This window comes from Protopterus annectens, chromosome 2.part1 (genome assembly GCF_019279795.1).
Source record: "Protopterus annectens isolate FY-2018-M chromosome 2.part1, PAN1.0, whole genome shotgun sequence".
In the NCBI taxonomy this organism is placed as follows: domain Eukaryota; kingdom Metazoa; phylum Chordata; order Ceratodontiformes; family Protopteridae; genus Protopterus; species Protopterus annectens.
In genome coordinates, this window is record NC_056729.1 from 625,030,067 (window position 1) to 625,052,333 (window position 22,267).

Genomic DNA, 22,267 nt, shown 5'->3' on the forward strand with positions numbered 1-22,267 from the left:
GAGTGCAAATATTTACTAGATTTACTATATGGAGCCTCTATCCTTACCAACCTGCAATCCTCCCTCAAATCTAAACTTTCCTCCTAAGGTAAGATAAGATCGCAAAATTCACAACTGGCCACAGATCCAACACCCATCACTGTTCATCTCTACACCAACTGAAATGGCTTGAACTCCCCAATTATCTTATCTATACACAATTCATCCAAGCACATAAACCTATATTTAGCCGTTCTCTCTGCCCCTTCCTCATCTCAACCTTTAAAATGCATCTTCCTAGCAGATGCCTACGATCGAACCAACAAAATCTAATTGAACTGCATAAATCCTGCTACCCACCTGGCAAACATCTTCTTTCCCTTCTGCCTCGCATGTCACTGGAACTCCCTCCCACCTCTCATCCGTACCACTAACAGTCTCTCTATCTTTAAATCTCTTCTCCACTCTCACCTAACATCACTATGGGAATGCTCTTGCTCTCATCCTACATAATATCTCTATCTATAATCCCTTCCTATTTCAAACACTTCTGCTGACACCTTCATAGCAACTGTCACTCTTTATTCCTCCTTAATACATTTATATGGGGTCCTTTGCGCTACCTTTTACAGCTGGAAGTAACTTGATTATTTTTAATACTGTGATACGTTATCTACCCTGACATTTGATTATTGTTAAAACTGTGATACTTTATCTACTCTGACATTTTATTTTCTAAATTCTTTTTAACCTCTCTATCAGTATCTTGTAGATTTACGGTTATGTCTTCTTAATAGCTCTGTGTAACTTAGAATTATTTTATTGTATTTTATAATACTGTTATTTTAACTAGTTGTATCTTTGGAGCTTTTCTCCCCAGGACTCCATTGAAAACGAGCCCCTCATGGCCCAATGGACCACCCTGGTAAACAAACTGCAAATAAATAAATAAATATTTGGACAGAGATAGCAAGTTGAAAAATCATCAGTAGTTAAATAATTCACAATTTCAGCTACAGTTTATGGCTAAAAATTTGAATTATCTGAGAAAATTTATTGAGTTAGACAAGAAAAAGTTTGAAAGTAAGGCATTCAGTAGTTGGGGATATCAGTTCAAAAATAATTTGTCTCTACAATCTTCCAGTTTTTTTAAAGCAAGACCAAAACAATACACAAACAAACAAGGCTACATGCTTCTGCAGGTGGTACTTCTTGTAAAGCGTGTATTCTAAAATATTTTATGTGGTTCTACTCTTTTCTCTTGAAAAGTATACATCCTAAAAATTGTAATGTTATGTTACTGTAAGTAATGCATTTTGTAGTAAACACATCCGAAATACATGTGACAAGGGGGGGGGGGTGCCCCTTTTACCACCCCACCATATTTTGCATCAAAGTGCATATCTCAGGGAAATTTGAGATGTATGGTTTCCTTTGCTGTTATTAACATTGAGGTTGGTATTAATTCCAAAATCCTTCTACAGATGCTGTTTTAACAGGTCATGCATGCTGCTGATCATAAATTCCATCATACATACATGTCAGCTAATGAAACTATACCCTAGCCTGAGCAAAACCTGTGGGAGTCATCCTTCTTTGAGATATAACAACAGCAATTGACATATAAGTGACAGTCGTTCATCACATAAGCAATGATCAGTTTGCAGAGTTGAATGTAACAAAACAATATGCTGGGTCAGTATAGTGAGAAGCTATCCATGGGGCCCCTGGAGCCAGAACTGAATCATGGTCAAATGGGGTCCTAGGCAGGGTAATGGAGCAGAGTCCCTGCAGCCATTGCATTTTCCCATTACTTGTCTCACTCCACCACTTACCAGAAACACTGTTCAAAACTGTCACAGTACATACTGTTTTCTTCTTTACTTTTGAAATGGAGACAAAGATGTGGATTTAATGTAACACTTTTAATTTGTTTATTTATCCTTTGTTGACCAGGTAAGTCCTACTAAGCTAGTATCTTTTCAGGGGAGACCTTTGGTGGTATTTATACTACTAGAGGAAGTTTGGCCAGGGAATCAGGGAACTTCCCCTACTCATTACGAGAGTACTTGTTCCAGTCGTAGCACAGTGGCAGCTGAGGGAACAGCACTCAAGGAGATTCAAGATAGCAGATAGCGCAAAGACAAATACTGGTGCAGTGTTTGAAGCTCTACAAGACTTTGAAGAGCTGTTTCAGTAGAATTTGTTTGTTTCATTGGAAGCAAAAATTCAAAACAATGATGGATGTGTTATTACTACCCTCCAGTCAGGAGGGCTGCAGCATGATATTTTGAGTAAACTGTTGTTGGACAATGAGACGAAGACTGGAAAAGATATTTCATGGGGTGAAACTATGGACAAAATTCAATTGGAGGAATTATTTTTAAAGAATATTGCCAAACAAAGAAATCATATTCAGAGACTGTTAAAGAAACTGCAGGGAAAGTGATGAGAGATGAACAAAAGAAAAGAAATGTAAACAATCAAAAGAACTATACTGTGAGAATTCAGAACAAATAAGCAAAATAAATAGAAAAGTATGACATATGGGATAATTTAATGGTACCAGTGGGGGTGAAGACTCAGAAGGTAAGAACTTTTATTCTTATTCTCAAAGACACATTTTGTGACATTATTTTTGAGACTAGTTCTGTTCTGGAAAGTTTTTGGGAGGAGTGTGAGAAGAAAAAGAATTCTAATTCATGGAATGCATTTTCATTTTTGAACTGAAGTTTATTTATTTATTTTCAGTTTGATTACCAGGGAAGTCCAGTGGGCCAAGAAGTACCCATTTTCAGTGAAGGCCTGGGGAGAAAAGCTCCATGAGTAATACAATACAATAAAGGTTACAAAATACAAATAAAGGTTACATAATGAAATACAAGAGTAAGATTCATACATTCAGGAACTGCAGAGTGTAATATACATCATGAGACAGTTTAACAACAGAAAGTTGAAAAAGAGACTTTAAAGAGACATTTAAGCAAACTGTGTAAAGAAGTTATGGACATTAGCAAAGTCTATGATAACAGAGGATTATGGACTGGGGAATGGGACTGTCATATTGCACTAACAATGGAGAAAGAAAAATTGTTGATATCCCTAGCATGATAAATGTAGAGGGTAACAGAGGTTTTTAAAATATTGGAGAAAACAGAAAACATGTTTTTTTTTCCCCTGTGGAAAAGATGCCTATTTGTTAAATAACTGTAATAAGAGTAAATTTTATGTTTGTGGGGAAACAAGCCATGGTTCAAAAAAGTGTGACTTGAAATGTTATAAATATAACAAAATTTGGAATTTATGAATGCATTGAAATCTAGAGAAAATGGATGAAGGAGAATAGAACAACATTGAGGGTAGTATAATAAGAGGAAAAACTGCTCCAATAAAAGATATGGAGGAAGTAGAGAAGCAAGATCAGGGTAAAATTAAAGATAAGGATAAAGAGAAATATGAAACAGAAGGTAATATAGAAGAAGGTTCTGAAATAAGTGATGAAAAAGATATAAATTAAAAAATAGTAATAGGTAAAATAATTCTATTGGCAAAAGAGTAAGAGACAGAAAAAGAAAGTTTAAAGGAATAAGGTAAAGTGAAAAAGAAAAGAAATAGGTAATGCAAATTATTTATTTATTTAGTATTTGTTTACCATGAAAGTCTGACTTGGAACAAAGCCTATTTTCAGTGGAAGCCTGGGGAGAAATGGTCCAGATGCATGTCTTTGTAATGTGGGAAGAAACCGGAGCACCCACACGAAACCCAGAAGGATGCAGGGAGGGCATGCAGACTCAACACCAAAGGCACCCCAGCCAAGAATCAAACTGGAGAACCCCTTGCTGTAAGGCAACAACACAAGCCCTGCACCACTTCTTCAGATTTACAAAATTTCTGCTAAGCACTCTAAAGACATAATGACAGCTTTAGAATGCTTCAGTAAACATAAATAGTATTAAAAAATATAAGTAGAAGAATAGGCATTCTAAATTGCTATAAAAAGTGTGATGTTGATGTGATAATATTGGAAGATGTAAGATTTTTGACACGTGAAGAGAGACTACAAACAACAAAACTTTGGGGAGAAATACAGTATGGTACCAAGGAAAGGAACTATGTTCAGGCATAGTTGTACTTTGTAGAAATTCAGTGAAAATAATGAACATTGAACATAAAGTTAAATAAAACAATAAATAGAATACATTGGCAATGATGGGAAGATGAACTATTCTGGATCTCAGATGGTATTATCTGGTATATAGAATTATAGCATCATATGCCAAAATTGAAAGTAAAGAAAAGGAAAATGTATTTCATTTAATTTTGGATTATGTAGTAATTAATATGAATATAATATTAATGGAAGATTTAAATTGTGATTTAATAGAGAAAAAATGAAAATGAACTGAAGAAGTGATGTTAAGAAAATTTTTGAAGTTATAAAATGTGGCAATTTAAAGATTTTGAATAATAATAACTTGTAGACATATAGTCAAGGTATATATCAGATAAAAATAGATTTTTATATTATATCACAGGGTTTAAATATAGTTAAGGGAGAGATATGTAACAGATGTTTCAGATCATTCAGCCATATGGATAGAAATACAAGAAAATAAGGAGTATATCAGATTGGGAAAGTAAATAAAAATAAATGAGAAATTATGGAATGAAAATGGAAAAAAGAAGTATATGTTTATGGAAAGGTCACATTTCCACTAGAGTGTGTTACAAAACCTGACCTGATTGATGGCTAGCTTTGAAAGAATAATATAAAATGTCTTTTTAGAGTGGTAGTCAGATGTATGAAAAGTGAAAAAAGTAAACTATAAAACAATGTGTATGGGTGCTTTAAAGGATTTGGAAAGGAACAACAGAGAATATTATGTGATAGAACTGAGACGCTATTAAAAGACTCAAGAGAAAATTAAAGATGTATTACTTAAGTAAAGATATTTACAAGGTAAAAAAGAAGAGGAAGTTTATTTGAGTTGCATAGTAGAAGAGAATACTAGTATAATGAGAGAAAGGAAATATGATAGAAGAGAGGTGAGAATATCTCAGGAACAAATTATGAATATCATAATATTTATTTATTTACATTTATTTACCAGGTAGTATCCCACTGGGCCGGGGGGGGGGGGGGCTGTTTTCAGCAGACACTCAGAGAGATAAGCTCCAAGTCAAGTGTTTGACAAAAAACATAGCAGAGAAAAAGACAAACAAATTACATACATGAAAGAGGCAATATACAGTTTCAGGGTACAGATAAGTGAAGTAAAAAAATGTATAAAAAAGGTAAAATACAATATCTGAGTACAGGTTGGTGATAAGCAAAAATAGAAAAAGACTGTAATCAAAATTATATATATATATATATATATATATATATATATATATATATATACACACACACACACACACACACACACACACACATTTAGTAATGGGTAAGAGGTAGGGAAGAGCAGAATAGGAACATTACATGGTGAAAGTTCTCAAAAGGTTGATATAATAGAGAGGAGAAAATAAGTATATAGTTGGGACAGTTTGAATTTTTGAGTAGAGGTAAGTCAGGTTGAAGGAGTTACCCTGGGTGGGTCCAGGAAGATAGAAAAAAGTACAAAAAAGAATGGCATGTTTAAAAATTTGACAGAACAAAAAAGTAAGGAATTAGAAAATGAGATTATGAATGAGTGGTTAAATGATGGTTTTATGTAAAAAAATGTATACAGTGGTAAACTCACGCTTGTATGGAAAAATGAAGAAATAAATAAAATTGAAAACTGAAGATCTCTAGTATTGAACAACACATATTATAAGATTTTTATGAAAATAATGAAGAAAAGAATGGAAAGTATTATGGTTCATAGATTAGTACTAGGCTAACTGCCCTTATAGGTCATTTTAAGCCTAGCCAATTACCCCATGTGAGAATCAAACCCTGTACGCTGTGTCTGTAAGGTAAACGCCTTAATCACTATGGCAACCTCCTACCCTGAGCATTTTTTTTTCACTTTTTGTCATCCATTCTTCAAAGGATTTTGCACAGGTATGATTGCAATAAAACTTTCCAACCTACCTTGATACTTAAATAATGCCAAATAAATTACAAAACTTAAGCTCTCAGCAGGTTCCACTGAGATTTGAACTCAGATCACTGGATTCAGAGTGCTAACCATTACACTATGGAACCAACTGGAAGATAGCATATATAGTTTGAAGGAAAAGTATATCAGGAATTATTATTCATGTTAAGGGAAATTATTGATGATATTATAAACAGGACTGACAAGATTTAAACAAAGCTTTTGATACAGTACAACATGAACTTTTGAGGATAATTATGGAAGAGTATAGCATTAGTAAGAAAATTAAGAATGTATGTTGCTCTGCATATAAGAAAATAAAATTAAACATTTTAGTGAATGGTTGGTTAAGCAAAGAATACATATAAAGAATGGCATACATCAGGGATGTTCTATGAGTAGTATATTATTTTCATTAGTTATGAATGCATTAGTCTGTGTTATACATTTGTGCATAAGAGATGCTACTTATATTAGTAATGAAGGGATAAATATTTAGTCATGTTTACTTATGCAGATGATATTATATTGACTATGAGAAACAAAGCCAGAATGAAAGAAGTATTATGTTATCTACATCAATGTTTAAATATAATAAGGATAACATTAAATAAAGAAAAAGGCAAAGGACTGGGTGATATAGTAAAGATAGGAGGAGTATCTTTCTCGATGAAAGCAATCTCTGTTTTAGGAGTAAGATTTGGGGGTAAAAATGTAAGTGAGGAACAATGGAATAGAATACTAGATGAAATAAAGAAGCTTTGCTGTTTCTGGAAAACATACAAGCTATGATATAATAAAAAAAAGTTTATTTGACTAATTTAGTTATACTGGGAAAGGTTGCTTATTTAGCTAGTGTCTACATGTTGCCAATAATCTATGAAAAAGAAATACTACAAGTAATTATTTTCTTTTATATGGGTCTCAAGATTGAATCCAGTGAAGACAGGAGTCTTATATGTTAACAGGGAAGATAGAGGTGTAGGATTAATACACTTTGTTTAGGCTCTTTCTTTGAATTTGTAAAAAGTTTGTTTTAGCTAAATGATAAAAATGAAAAGTTAGTAGTAAATTTACTAAAGTACAAATATAAGTGGCATCTGGGATATGTTAAAATTTTCAAAAGAGGAAAAGTGTGTTTAAATGACCTAATGACATGTTGTCAAGAAAAATTCTTTTATGAATAGAAAAATTGATGAAATAGAAAATGAGAGGAAGGTGTAGTGTAAAAATATCATTATACAATATTATGTTAATCATTGGACTGAGCTAGTGAATGAAAAAGGTAAAACAATAAAAGCGCAGAAAGCATGGTGTAAAAAGCAAGTCGAATGTCAAGATTTTTATGGTGATTAGTGATTGCTAATTTATCACTAAAGGGAAATATGCCATAGAAAAATCAGTGAAAGAGTTCATATATATTGAGGTAAAGAAGAAACTACAGAACATGTTTTCTTACAATGTATAAGGATTGCAAAATTGTGGGAAAATTGTGTAAAGATAATACTTTGAAAGTATAAAGGAGGTAAATTAAATAAGTATGGATATGATTATGTATGGATATTATAGCTATAAAATAAGGAATATATTAGTAAAATAGATAAAAGATTAGTTTATTTTGTGTGGGCCATTTGGAATGAAAGGCTAAATGAAATCATGTTCTATGCTAAATGGAGACTAGCAATAATTAAAAAAAAATAGATGGTAGTTGTGGGAAAAAGGAGTGGGGTTCAAATAAGAAAATGAGGGTTTAACTTAATAATGAAAGGCATGCTGTCTATGATTGTATGACAGTAACGGAAAGGAATTGAAATTTGAACTGTATAAATTTGTAAATATGTAAATATATGTAAGTTTGTAAATAGTCATCCCATAAAACTCTCACCTTTTTATAGCACTAAGAATCCACACGACTTAAGCAATTAAAACTTAGTTGTCAGAATTTAAAGAAACATGGCATAAGAAAGTAAACACAAGCAGCTTTAACAGTATAAAGATATACAAAAGAATGATTCTGAAGAAGTCCTTTGTACCTAAGATGAAAGTGCTAAAGTTGTTTCACAGAGTGAGGACCTACAGTCTGTGGAGTTCCTTTCTTTTGTTTTTTTATCAGTTTGTTATGTTCATAGTTCTAAGTTTGTAAATAGTATTATAAATAATGTTGTTTTTAAATGAAGAACTCCCTACTCTTTTCAATAGCTTATGTTGATGTAAAAGATCTCACAGCACCTGCCTCCAATACAGACATATGAAGCCCCTCAGTTTAACATCTCATCTGAAGGATGATAGAGTCGGCGGTGCATCACCCCCCCCCCCCATACTGCACTGAAGTGTCAGAAATCCATTTACATGATTTGGGAATAGAACCCACAGTCGTCTGCATCAAAGGTGACTTTGTGATCTAGTTTGCAGCACAAACACTGATGGATATGCTAACCAAACCAGTTGCACATTGAAAACAGACTTAGTATTAGCATCAATAAGCTTCTCTTCCCTTGAAGCTCGCATTCATTTAAAATGAATTGAAACTCACAGTCACTGAAAATGCACCTGACCAGTGGTGGATTTAGTGTATCTTGGCCCCAGGGCTGTTTTCAAACCATGTGCCCCCTGAAAACATTTTTAGCACCATGCATACATCCATGTGTTATTTGATTCACCTTCCTGAACTAATGTATTTCTTGTTAATACAACCACATTTATTAGAGTGCATTTTAAATTTGTAGCTTTGAACACATTTCCACTAAGCCAAGAAATAAAACATATGAACCAATAAAAGTACTGTTTTCAGAATATTTCAATCAACTGGTAGATGGTGAAGGGGATTAATGTTGTTTTGAGTAGTAAGCTAAGGTACAGGGTTTGAGCCTGAGTAGGTTCATTAACTAAATTCTTATTTCTAACAAAGTCTTTTCACCCACACACAATGAGTTGGAAAACCTTTTTTTTAAATTGTAATTAAATTAATATTATGGCCTGGAAACCCATCCCCCCCAACACACACAGCCAGTGGGCCCTAGGTCACCTAGTGCTGGATCCAGCTCTGTCTGGAGCTGTGGACCCTATGTGGCCACCAATATCCACCCCTGTTATAATCTGCCACTGATACACAGGCCATGAAATTGACTATTACTGTCTCCTTCTGCAAACCAAGGATGGATGGGTATGGAAGAAGGGTTAATTCTTCACATATGAGCAGCTACACGCCCATGATTAAGAAGATAATGATCATCCACCTGCAGTGAAGCTATTTGCTAAAGCATGGGATAGACCTCAAAAAAAGCAGAGGCAAAGAATCAGGGAAAAGTTGTGGGAATCACAGTATGCAAGGTGGGGAAAAAGTTTCAAAACGTTGTGGTACCTTTTAAGTATGTTGACTTGTGGGTCAATTCATGGATAATAATAGACAATGTCCCTGTTCTGGTGGTGATGGACTACATAAAATGGAGCTGATGTCAGTTGGTAGTCCTTTAGTAAACTACTAAAGGAACATAATTTGGATTAGCATGTATTTTGGTGGTGGTGCTGGTCCCTTTAGATCAGAAGTACTCTTCAGGGCAGAAGGATAAAGCTTAACTGTGGTTAAGAGTGAAGGTAAAGACTAGCTCTCTTGGATATCTAATGCAGAGAATATACAGGATTTGACTGGAAATACTGAAGGTCAGGCAGAAGCATACCTATTAACCTCTTAGAGCAAGATATCTGGGTAAAGCCACAAATGGGGGGGGGGGGCAAAGGTTCAAAAATAGGGACACTTTTTAAATATTGCTCTTAGAAACTTAGAAAGCTAATGTGGGAGAGTACTTGAAACCTTGTGGCAGCAAAATATGCAACTTAATTTGTTTGAGGACACATAGTAGTTATTAGTTGGATGTGTCTCAAAATGCTGATAGCTGATATTATAGATCACACATAAGATCATAGGAAAGTCAAGGCAACTGCATCTTGCAACCATTTATGCCTTGCTAGTATGCACCCTTAGATCATATCATCTCTATCACAGAGGAAGTCTAGTCAAGACCGAGGTGAATTTGTGTGTCATCCATATCCAATTTGACAAAATTTGCTATGCAAGAAGAAACTGCATGCTCTGTCAGAGAAGCAGGGCTGGCTGTTCAAGATAACAGACAGGGCTAGAATAAAACAGGTTTCGAATTGAAAGTACCCAAAACGTATATCTCATCTGGAAAAAATTAAATGACTTCCTCAACTTGACACTATTATGAGGTGTAATGGCTTGGCAAATTCCGCCACTATATGAAATGGTAGTTTGGATAAATGGTTGCAAGATACAGTTACCTTGAATTTCCTATCTATCTTTCTTTTTTTTTGTTGACTGTTTTAGTCCCACTAGGCTAGTAGCCTCTCTTCAGGGAAGACCCAAGGTGGTATTTATACTACTACTAGGAGAAATTTGGCCAGGGCATCAGGGAACTTCCCCAGCTTTTTTCTGTGGGTGCCATGGAATCTTTTACATCCAACATAGCTGCCACCAACTCAAGTGAATGGAACCCCTTTTTAACATCTCATCCAAAGGATGACATTCTCAAGAGAACAGCACCCCTTTTATGCTGCAGTTCAGTGACAGTAACTGATCTTTTGGGTATGGAAACAGAACCCACAGTCTTCTGCACCAAACGTGAATGGCTACTTGTTTCACCTACTGACACTGAATTTTATGACTGGACTCCTCCCAATTGCTGATGAGTGCACTGACATTCTGAAGGCTTGCTATATAATCCCCTGTGAGCATACATATTTAGACATAAAAGCTACCAAGTGGACACAGCTTGGCAGGGCCAAGCATATGTCTCCAACTTATGTGACATATGCTATGCACCACTGTGCAGTAGGTGTAGACATTACAGTGTGTCTGACCACTCACCTCCCTTGAATGGACAAGCCAGCATCAGCTGCTCATGCCCATTCTCCTAAGTCATTTCCTCCAGCACCCAGGTCACTAACTGATCCAGGGTCATCGGGATCAATGTCAGAACTTAAGCCCTCCAGCTATGGAGCTAATTGAAATTTTAGTACCTTTGTTAATGCACCAAGGATGTACACTTGGAATGATGCATGCAGATTATTGATAAAATTGTCAAGATGAGACTTGAGTATAGAGCAGTAAAATACCAGAACATTGTATCAGGTGTTTTTGTCACACATCTTTTATTTATGATCTCCTATTAGGATGTGTGTGTATACACAGACACACACACACACACACACACATCAGACAATGGCAATAATTCCCTTCTAGTCAGCCAATATGCCAAAACAATCATTTCCATAAAAAGTCCCCATGCTATTCTTAAAAATATCTAAACTAGTGCTTGCTTTAATATAATTTGTTAGTCTATTCCATGTGACAGCTTCCCTCTCAAAAAATTAGTTAGTACATATTTTATTCCTATATAATCACCTACACAGGTTGTCTTATAATTCTTTACAGCTCTTTGATAACCTCAACCATTCCCAGAGTTAGTTGTCTTTAAATGCCTTGTATACCTGTACACACTCTCCTCTTAAATATTTATTGGAGACACTGTACATGTTCAGATATTTTAAACCAGTGGTGCATAACCTTTCTGTGGGGAGGGCCACTACACAAATTCTTAGTGCATCTGCAGGCCACCTCAAAACATAGTAAGTCATTACGAAGTAACAAAAGGTACAGGTGACTGGCATTTTTACTTAAGACAGCAGTCATGAAATTACCTGTTTTCTATATCAACTTTTGCGTTTAACTTTATTCTGGCTTGCAGCCATGACTTATTAGAAACTCTTGTAGAAAGATACTACTGTTTACAGACTACTAGTTATAAACAAAGAATAGTTACTTCAGTAGCTAAAATTAGAGGTGTACGCAACTGCAGTCAATTAGCTAAGTAAGCAAGTGCTGGAAAGTTTGCGTGACTGTAGTAAGGCATAGCGTTTTTTCACTTTTTTTTTTTTTAATTTTGGTTACTGTGATTTGGCCCTGGGGTTGGACGTTGTGCACCACTGTTTTAAACTTTCATAATAGCAAATTTTGACATCTACGGATACCCTTGTTTATTTCTGCTGTAGTATTTCCAATTTACTTATGCTACTTTTTTTATATTTCCATATAGTTATTCAGTACTGTAGTTTGGGTCTGATGTAACTTACAAACAATGATTTCATCATTTTTTATTTCCTAAACTTTATAAATCTTTTTATAAGGCCTATAGTTTTGTAACTATGATTAACCAATTGGTTTTTATGATCAGAAAAACTCAAAACTGGATCTGTCTGTATGCCAAGATCCTTAAATGAGTTTAAACCATTGCATGCTATATTTACTACTCTCTCTTCAGTCTATAGCTCCCAAATCTCATATGCTTAGTTTCTGATCTGTGTATCGCATATTATTCTCCTGTGCTCATATGGTCAATTTAGTCAAGTTCTTTTGCAGACATGCCCTGTATGTATCGCATGTAATCTGTTTATAGCCATTTTCAAGTCATCTGTATACATACCATAGAACACCGCAGATGAAAAAGATAGATCTGACAGATGCATCCTAAACAATCATGTACCTAGGATAGAGCCCTGAGGGACATCATGAATGTAACCTAGAATTTTGTCTATCCAATTGCTATATGATAATTTCCATGTCCTATTTGTTATTCATCCAGCTATTCATTTTATTAAGATTACGTTGTTATCCAGGTCTTTTAAGTTTTTTGTGTAAATCTATCAAAGGCTGAAGATAAGTCTATATAAATTACATCACGGCACATTTTTTTATTTCTCTCTATTATATTATTATAGAGCATCATTTAATTGGTAGTTATTAATCTATTTTCAATATATGCATGCTAATTTATGGTTTCCAGTCCCAGCATTTCCAACTCTGACAATAATTTTTCCATAATAACCTTCTCTATTATTTCACATAACAATAAAGTAAATGTATGGGTCTATATGACTCTGGATTTCCCTTAAAGAAGGGTAAGTGCATGTCTACAATCTTGAGGAGTGTCCCCATACCTCCATGCCCTAGGGAACAGCAAATTGGAATGGTACTTTAAGTTCATGCTGGAGTTTTCTCAGGTCATTAGTACTGATTTTGTCTCCTCTCTGTACTTTTTTTGCGTCCAGTTCACATAACTGTTTTTCATTATAATCTAATTCAGTTTCAGTATCTGAAGTTACTTTGGTGTTACAAGCATAATTTATTACAGTGAAAGCATTTATATGTAGACAGAGATGGTTTCCAGTCATTGCTCTTCAGTAATATGTGACAAACAATACCAACATCAGCCTTATGCAAATGTAGCAAATCCCCCCCACCAAAAAAAAAACTGCATTACTAATGCTCCTAGCATTAACAACCAACGCAGATAAATCAAATGTTGTATGTGAACTGTTTAACTGCTGATATGACATAAATCATGTCTTATGTTAGTCAAATGTTGCACCACATCTGATGCAAAATTTCTCTTCCCTTGTCTTGATAAGTGGACTCCATCATATCCAAATACACAAGTGGCCAAAATTAGTCTTGGAAGTTTTACACATCTGCTTTTTAAAATGGACCATTTTTATGTAGGTGTTTACCCCAAAATGTTTCTTCATGCTGATCTGACTCTCCTTTCTACACGCGATTTCTGAAAAATATGTCCTAATACCTGTACAACCTATATTAATAGGGCTGTAAGTTCCCCCAGATAGTCAGTGAGTCCTTGAAGATAAGATTATTTGAACCAACATGAATAAAAACAGCTTCACACTTCCTTACATTAAAGCATTCTAAGATCCTACTCATATCTTGTATTTTCACTCCTGGCAAGCATAATAAATGTCATGTTCATTATCATCTCTGTACATGTAAGTGTCAGTTTCTCTATTAACCGAATCTTCAGTTACTAGTAAGAATCTCCTAATTCTAATTCAATAATGACTGCTCTATTAGTTCTTACAAAAGAAATGTCTTCATCACTCTTAATCTTATTAATCTCACTGTTTTATTGCTTAATTCATTTGCAAGTATGCAATTCTTATCCAGCTATCTTTGTACTTCCGAAGTCAGCCAAATTTACAACTTCAGTCTTTCTCCTCTTCTTTCTTACAGTTGTATCTTTCGGCTTTTCCTGGTTAGGGGTCGCCACAGCAGAACTCCGGTCCACTAATGATTGGCAGTAGATTTTTACGTACCGAGTTGCCAGCTCTGATGCACAACCTTCAACAAAGGTATGCCCATTCACGCATGTCTCAACACAGAAGACGCTTTAACTGAGAATTGAACAGGACAACGTCATACTGTGAGGCGACAACGCTACCGCAGCACCACCACGTAATATTCTGTAATCGTCCCAAGTTCAGTTGAGAGTTCTTCCTTTTAGCCTTCCCCGACTTTTTTTCTAACTTCTTTTTTTGGAAAAATGTTGACATTTTCTGTAAAATTAATATTTTGTGATTGAACAAAATCATCATTCTCTGTAATCTGTGTGCTAAGTAACAAAGCAGTGGCCTTTTCAGTATATATTCTCTTTGCATTGTAAACAATCAATTTATTTTGCTTCCTAGTTACTTGTTGCAGACTTCTTCCTTTCTTTTTTATGTTCTTCTACATACTCTGAATCCATAGATTGTTGAATACTTGTATCCTGAATTCCAAAGTTATCATTGGTAGGATTGTGTTTAATAGGGGTTGAATGATATTTACTGGCAGAGTACTCTTCCTTTCTTTAATTTGTTTTAATTGCACTTTGCCTAATATTAGTTATTTCATCAGCCTTGTCATTAGTTTATCCAACAGCATATTTCTAAGCTTTGAAAATTGCACAAGTGTAATTATCTTCAGTAAGTCTATATTAGCAATTATTAGTAATAACAGATCATCCGATATTTGACACGAGGAACACATGTATCTGATGTTATCAAGTGTTAACCTTGTGTATTCACAGCATTTAGCACACTGAGCAAGATACTTATGCTTCAGCGAAATGTTAATAGCATACTCAATTAAAGAATTCAGTCTTAGTTACAAACAATTAAATAATTTTAAAAGAAAAAAATAAAAATCACTGACAGCAAAAGAAAAGAATTAGTAATTTATGTCAGATTGAGTAAGAAAATCACATAAACAATATTGCAAATAAAGGTTAAATTAAATACACTGAACTAACCTTGCACAATGGAAAATAAGTCATAAAGTAGTCACTTTAACCTATCATATCATTTGAGCCAATGATAGTAAAACACAATTGCTCGCAGTCACGCTTCATTGTAATAGTAATAATCAGAGGTAAGACAATAAACTATAAATCAAAATAAATCTTTTCCTACCAAGCAATTACACAGAAAATCACAAACCAACACTGAATGGTTTAAGTTATGTATGGAGATAGATACAGACACTCACAATCCAACGTACACACACGAAAACACACACACATACCCTCACATATATAGGTGTATAAGAGTGTGTGTACATGTGTGTGTTCGTGTGTGTGCGCATATGTGTGTGTGTGTGTCTATATATATATATATATATATATATATATATATATATATATATATTTATATGTATGGGTCCACTATGTAATTTCGAAATTTCAGAATCTCGAACATCAGAATCCAGACATCCAGATGTTCGAGATTTTGAAATCTCAAAACACAAAAAAAAACATAAATAAATAAATAAACGTTTTAGAAATCATGATTCTGCAGGGGGGCAAACCCTTCTGCACCCACCACATCCCCCGCAACTTAAATATACCAACTCAGAGATGTCACTACAGTGAAGGGAATGGTTAAGCTGCTGTTCCGCACTGTTTGAACAACCTAAATTGTATAGCTTTGGGATTTCAAAACTTCAAACATCTGAACTTCAGGATTCTGATGTTCGAAGTTTTGAAATTTTGAAATTACGAAGTGGACCCATATGTATATATTTATGTATATATATTACATGTCTATAAAAAAAAACCTAAACCAAAGGATAAAACGTCACACAGACTAACCATTTAGTAAAAACTAGAAGAAAGACCAATTCAAGCTATAGTCTTCATTGTGTATTACCTTCAACCTCCCATACTGGACATCCGTGGGATATATTCAAATGAAAACTCAAGGAAATACCAGTGTTGCAGTTAAATGCTTTTTGAATTCCCATAACTTTGTATTGTTTTTAAATGTTTCCTAGTCCATTAAAGCCATTAAAGATAAAAAGTAAAAAGTCATGGGCACTCAGAAGTCATGTAGGCGAAACACTAAAAAATCAAATAAAACACACCAGTGTAATTCTCAAACTAAACCACATATCTGGTAAACACAGAAATTAAATAATAATGCCAAAACCATAGCAAGAAGGAAATAGTGAAATATATTATTAGAACATTTAATTCTGCAAAACAATTTCACTACAACCCACAGCACATTTGCGATAAACTCACTTATATATTTCTTTTTCTTTTAAGGCAGATTTGGAAAAGATTTTTTTTTTTGGATTTGAATGTAACAATGTTTTTGGATTGTTCATGTTAGACCACTTTGTATTATAAGGCATTCTCTAAAAATACTTTTTGACCAGTGATAATTGATACCTACCACATGTAACCAAAAATATCCCAAAGTCTCAATTTATGAGACTTAAGGGTATTTCTTAATAAGAGAAATCAGACATCATCCAAAAATTTGATATATAGATTTATAAAAAGGAGGAAATAAGTATAGATGTGTGCATCAAATCAAGACAGTTGTACACTCTATACCACAAATATCTCTGTTGGTGAAAACTGCCAATGTGAAATCTACTGATGTTATTAGGTTTGCCACTGCCTATGGTAGCAACTCACAAGAAATTTCAAATGTGATAATAGAAATATTGGTGTATTTTAAAATCAAATAATCTTGGTCAGTTGTTACTAGGTACTTGCAGATATGGATATAGTCACAGTAAGAATTTGTCACAATATTTAATATCTTCAAACTTGTGTGCAGCCCCAGATTTATTATATATGCTGACTTTTGAACTAAGGGCTGTTTCATTTGTGGAAAATGTACTTTGTTGTCAATATATTTTACAAACCTGGTCCTTTTCCTCTAAGAATTCTGGGATTTTTATTATATTAGGATATATATTAATTATGACACTATCAGTGTGATTTATTTAGTTTTTTGCACATAGGGGTTATTATATGTAGGTCAAACCACCAGATCTCTAAAAGATAAAATATCAGTTCATTTGAACAATATTCATTGTAAAAAACAACAGAGTGCTCAATTTAAACACTTTTTATTACACCATGTATGCACTTTTGGACATTGATAAGGTGTTGTTTACTCCGAAGATGTCTTCCAAGTTTTAAAAACATACATTCAATTCTTTATAATAAAGAATAGATATAGATTTCCTTTACCGTGGCAATTTTATTCATGGATCAAACAGACATCTGTAAACTTTGCATACATTCATGTTACTGGTAGAAATCGTGTGTTTTTTTATATTGCATATATTTTAAATTAATGTGGTCCTGTAATTCTTAAAAAATATTCTTAGCAAGAATAATTATTTTTGCATAAAATCATGTAATTGCAACTCTATAAACACATGTATTTTTTTGGTGTCATCACACATATCACATGACCTGGTTTTATTGAAATTTAGGTAGAGTGCTGAACTAATTAGCGATGATGAAGCTGTAGACAACTGTAGAACCAGTTTGCAGAATTAAATGTTCTAATAATAAATGTGGCCATTTCCAGAGTGCTATGTTTGTGTTTGATTCTGAGCACTATCCTGGTAAGTGTATATATATATATATACGTATATATATATATATATATATATATATATATATATATATATATATATATATCTAGGACGTTTGCTTGAGTGAGCAAATGTCCGAATCCATAATAACCGAACACACTTTAACGAAAGCGCTTTTATCAAAAAAGCACTTTCGTTAAAGCGTGTTGCAAAAAAAAAAAAAAAACACTACGTTTTAGCAGGGGTGCTTCACCCCCTGTGCCCCCCACACCCCCCCTACTTTAATATTCTCCCTCGAGACCGCACTACAGTGGGGAAAAGGCAAATTTCCCTTACCCGCACCGTAGTACAGCCTTGGTAACAGGCATACTTACGTGAAAGTGCTTCTTCGGTGAAAAGCACTTTCGCGTAAGTATGCCCAGCTGTTTGGGTTTCGGTCGTTTGCTCACTCGAGCAAACATCCTAGATCCATATCTATATATATATATATATATATATATATATATATATATATATATGTATATGTATGGGGACACTTTATAACTCAAAATACTGAAATCTCGAATTTCAGTATCTGGAGTTCATAAAGTCGAAGGATCGGAAGATCGCAACCACAGAAGCGTGAAATTCAAAATCTTGAATGCAGGAGATTTTGAATTAGCGAATGTTCATCGTGTTACCTTGCTGCAGTCATCACACTTGGGTTATCCTGCCATCAGGCGGTTCCGCAGTCGGCCTGAATTCCAAAGTCTTGGTCCAGCGTCGGTTGCTGTCACTTCCTCCCTGACGTCAGTGCGCCAGGGGTATAAAAGAGGCATCCGACGCCATTTTTTTCAGTCTTTCTTGCCGCGCGGTGCCCGATGCAGAAACAGTTCTCAAGTGCCGGTCAGCCGACATCTGAGATTTTCGAATCAAATTTCAGTCCGAAGTCTTCAAAGCTAAGTACCCCATTGGGGAACCTTTTCTTGCCTCAGTCCGATGTCAGAAAAAGTTAACAATTGCATTTCTTGTGGGAAGCAAATACCTCATAAGGCCTTTCATTCTTATTGTATACCTTGCCTAGGCCCAGACCACGACGTCACTGGTTGTCTTTTTTGTGCTAGGTTCAATAAGCGAACTATAAAGCGACGGTTTGATTTCGCTCGACAGTATTTCGGTAGGAAATTTAATTATACTATGCCATCGGAGCAACCAACTACCGGCGTGCATAAAAAATGCAAAGATAAGGACAGGCAGTCTAGACACAAGCCAGACTTCGAGGCCTCGGCTGGGCCTGTCGCTGGTTCTCCGGTTTTCAGTGAGGCGCCTACGCAGCCCCTGACGACCGCAGAATTGGAACCCCAGACCACTTTGGATTCTCTATCTGAGAGTACTAGGCCGATGCAGCCATTTTCTTTAGGCCCTACCGACAACATTGCAGAAGGAGAAGCCGATGCTGTGGAAACACTTTCGGTTTCAGAAGGTGTCTTTAGACCGACTACTCTCACCATAAAATCTTATGCTAAGCTTAAGACTCCTTTAAAACCTAAAAAGGCTGTACATCAGTCTCCAGTTCATGGCCCCATGCCTAAGAAACAGATGCTTAAGATGGCTGAAGATTTGATTACTCTGATCAGGGGCTACCAACCCCCCCAGACAAAAGGCCAAGACAAGAGGAGGATTATGCTTCCTCTGATCAAGTTTCTATTTCCTCAGACTCCTCTGAGGAACAGGATTACTCCTTTCCCCTTATGAAGATTCTGATGCTGAAGACTCCATTCACTCAGCATCTCCCCCTGAAGACTATTCCTTTGGTGAAACCTTACATACCATGAAGGAACATTTCCACCTGGAAGGTCAGGACTACTCTGACTCAAAGAAAAGGCTCTGAGAGTTTCTTTTACTTCCCCAACACAGACCTCTTGCTATCACTCCAGTTTTAGACATTGTGGATGATGTTTACTTAGAATCTAGTTTAAGTCCAGATTCTCTGCCTCCTGCTCCAGCCAAACCAGACAGATATTATAGAGTGCCTGACTCACACACATTCCTTTACAAAAGCCCTGTTGCTGACCCAGAAACAATCTCCCAGGGTCCCAAAGGGGCTAAGGTTTCTACGGCTAAAAATCCTGTGCCCTCTGAAAGGGACTCTAGAGCACTCGATAGGTGAGGGAAGAAGGTTTACACCTCAGCTACTCTAGCTATGAGAGCATTAAATTGTCAATTTCACATGCTGAAATATCAGCAATTCCTACTGTCTCAATTAAAACAAAAGATGAGCACACACTCTCAACAGTCTGAATTCAAGGAAATGCAGGATATGTTGCATGCAGCTGAACAGGTGGGCAAACATACTTTACAGTGTGGATTTGATTCCTTGGAAGCTTCCTGTAGAGCAGCTGTTACTGGGTCTGTCATACGCAGGCATGCTTGGTTAAAGGAACAAACTCTGCCTGATCATGTTAAAGCAAAATTACTAGATGCACCTTTACAGCAGGATGTATTATTTGGTGTCAAAGCAGAAGAGGTTTTAAAGAAAATGGAGGATAAGGCAAAGTCTATGCAGACGGTCAATGATTTCTTACAGGTACAACCCCCTCGCTTCAGCAGAAATTGGCCAACAAAAAATTGGTCCTTTCCAGCTTTTGACAGGCCACAGAGAGGCAAATACAGACGCCCAAGGGGCAGAGGTCAAGCACAAATTCCTTACAAACCTCGCCAATGGGGCACTGCAATACAGAAGGGAGGAGAAGACAGGCCCCAAACTACTAGAAGACAAACACAATGACTTATTCCTTAAACTGCCAAGCAAAACTCTCTTGGCAGCTCCCTTTGGAGGAAAATTAGCATTTTTTGCAGACGATTGGCATATCATCACAAAGGACAAATGGGTCCTAGACATTATCTCACAAGGATACAGATTCCATTTTCACACCTTGCCAAGGATAAAAGGAATGCCAAACCTGCCACAAAATCAATGGGCAGAGGCACAAAAACAAATTGCAGCTCTCATGGACATGAGAGCCATTCAACTGGTGCCTACACAGGAGCAAGGCCAAGGATTTTACTCAAGGCTCTTTCTAGTCCCTAGAAAGGACAATGCATGGAGACCCATTCTGGACCTTTCAATTCTAAACACTTACTTGCAAGTACCCAAATTCAAGATGCTAACACTACAGCAGCTTCTTCCCATGTTGGGCAAGAAGGCTTGGCTAGTAACGTTGGACCTCAAGGAGGCATACCTGCATGTCCCTATCAGACAAAATTGCAGAAGATACCTCCGTTTCATTGCAGGTTCAACCCATTACCAATTCTCTGCACTGCCCTTTGGCTTATCTACTGCACCCAGGGTCTTCACAAAATGCCTGGCACCAGTAATTGCATACTGCAGACAAAGAGGAATTCAAATATACCCATACCTGGACGACTGCCTCATCCAAGCAGAAAGCAAGGGCATTCTCTTACAACATCTGGGCGTTTGTCAAACACCTTCTAAGTTGCTTAGGGTACACAGTAAACAAAAAGAAATCAAAACTAGTGCCCTCACAAAACATGACATTCCTGGGTGCCAGCTAGAATACAACGGCCCAGATGGCTTATCTCACGCCAGACAAGCAACTACAACTAACTCAGTACTTCAAAATATTGGCAACAAAGACCCAACTCCCTGCAAGAAAAATTCTGCAGGCCTTGGGATTCATGGCATCTTGCATACAACTAATACCATTTGCAAAACTGTAAATGAGGAAATTACAATGGTACCTGAAAAGCGTATAGACTCAACACAGCCACAGCTTGGAAACAATGATACCTCTCATTTCCTGCCTTCAACAGGAGTTTCTATGGTTGTCACAGGCATGTCACCTCAACAAGGGTCAGCCTTTCACCTTACCCCCAGCCAGGCAAACTATGACAACAGATGCATCGGACTATGCCTGGAGAGTACATATGGCAGGACAGTGCGTTCAAGGCAAATGGACTACAGATCAAAGATATCTGCACATCGATCAAAAATAAATGCTAGCTGTACAGAATGCTCTGACAGCTTTCAAAGCAGTCCGTACACACACATACACACATACACACACACACACACACCCCCACACACACACGCACACACACAAAGCAATCAATTCAAAGCAGTCTGCTCGCACACAGCATTCAATTCAAAGCAGTCTGCTCACACACACACACACACACACACACACACACACACACACACACACACAGAGCATTCAGTTCAAAGCAGTCCGCTCACACACACACAGCATTCAATTCAAAGCAGTCCGCTCACACACACAGCATTCAGTTCAAAGCAGTCTGCTCTCACACACACACACAGCATTCAATTCAAAGCAGTCTGCTAACACACACACAGCATTCAATTCAAAGCAGTTAAGCAGTCCACTCACACACACACACACACACACAGCAAGTAGCTCTGTAATTCCCTACCTTAATTCAAAGCAGTCTGCTTGCT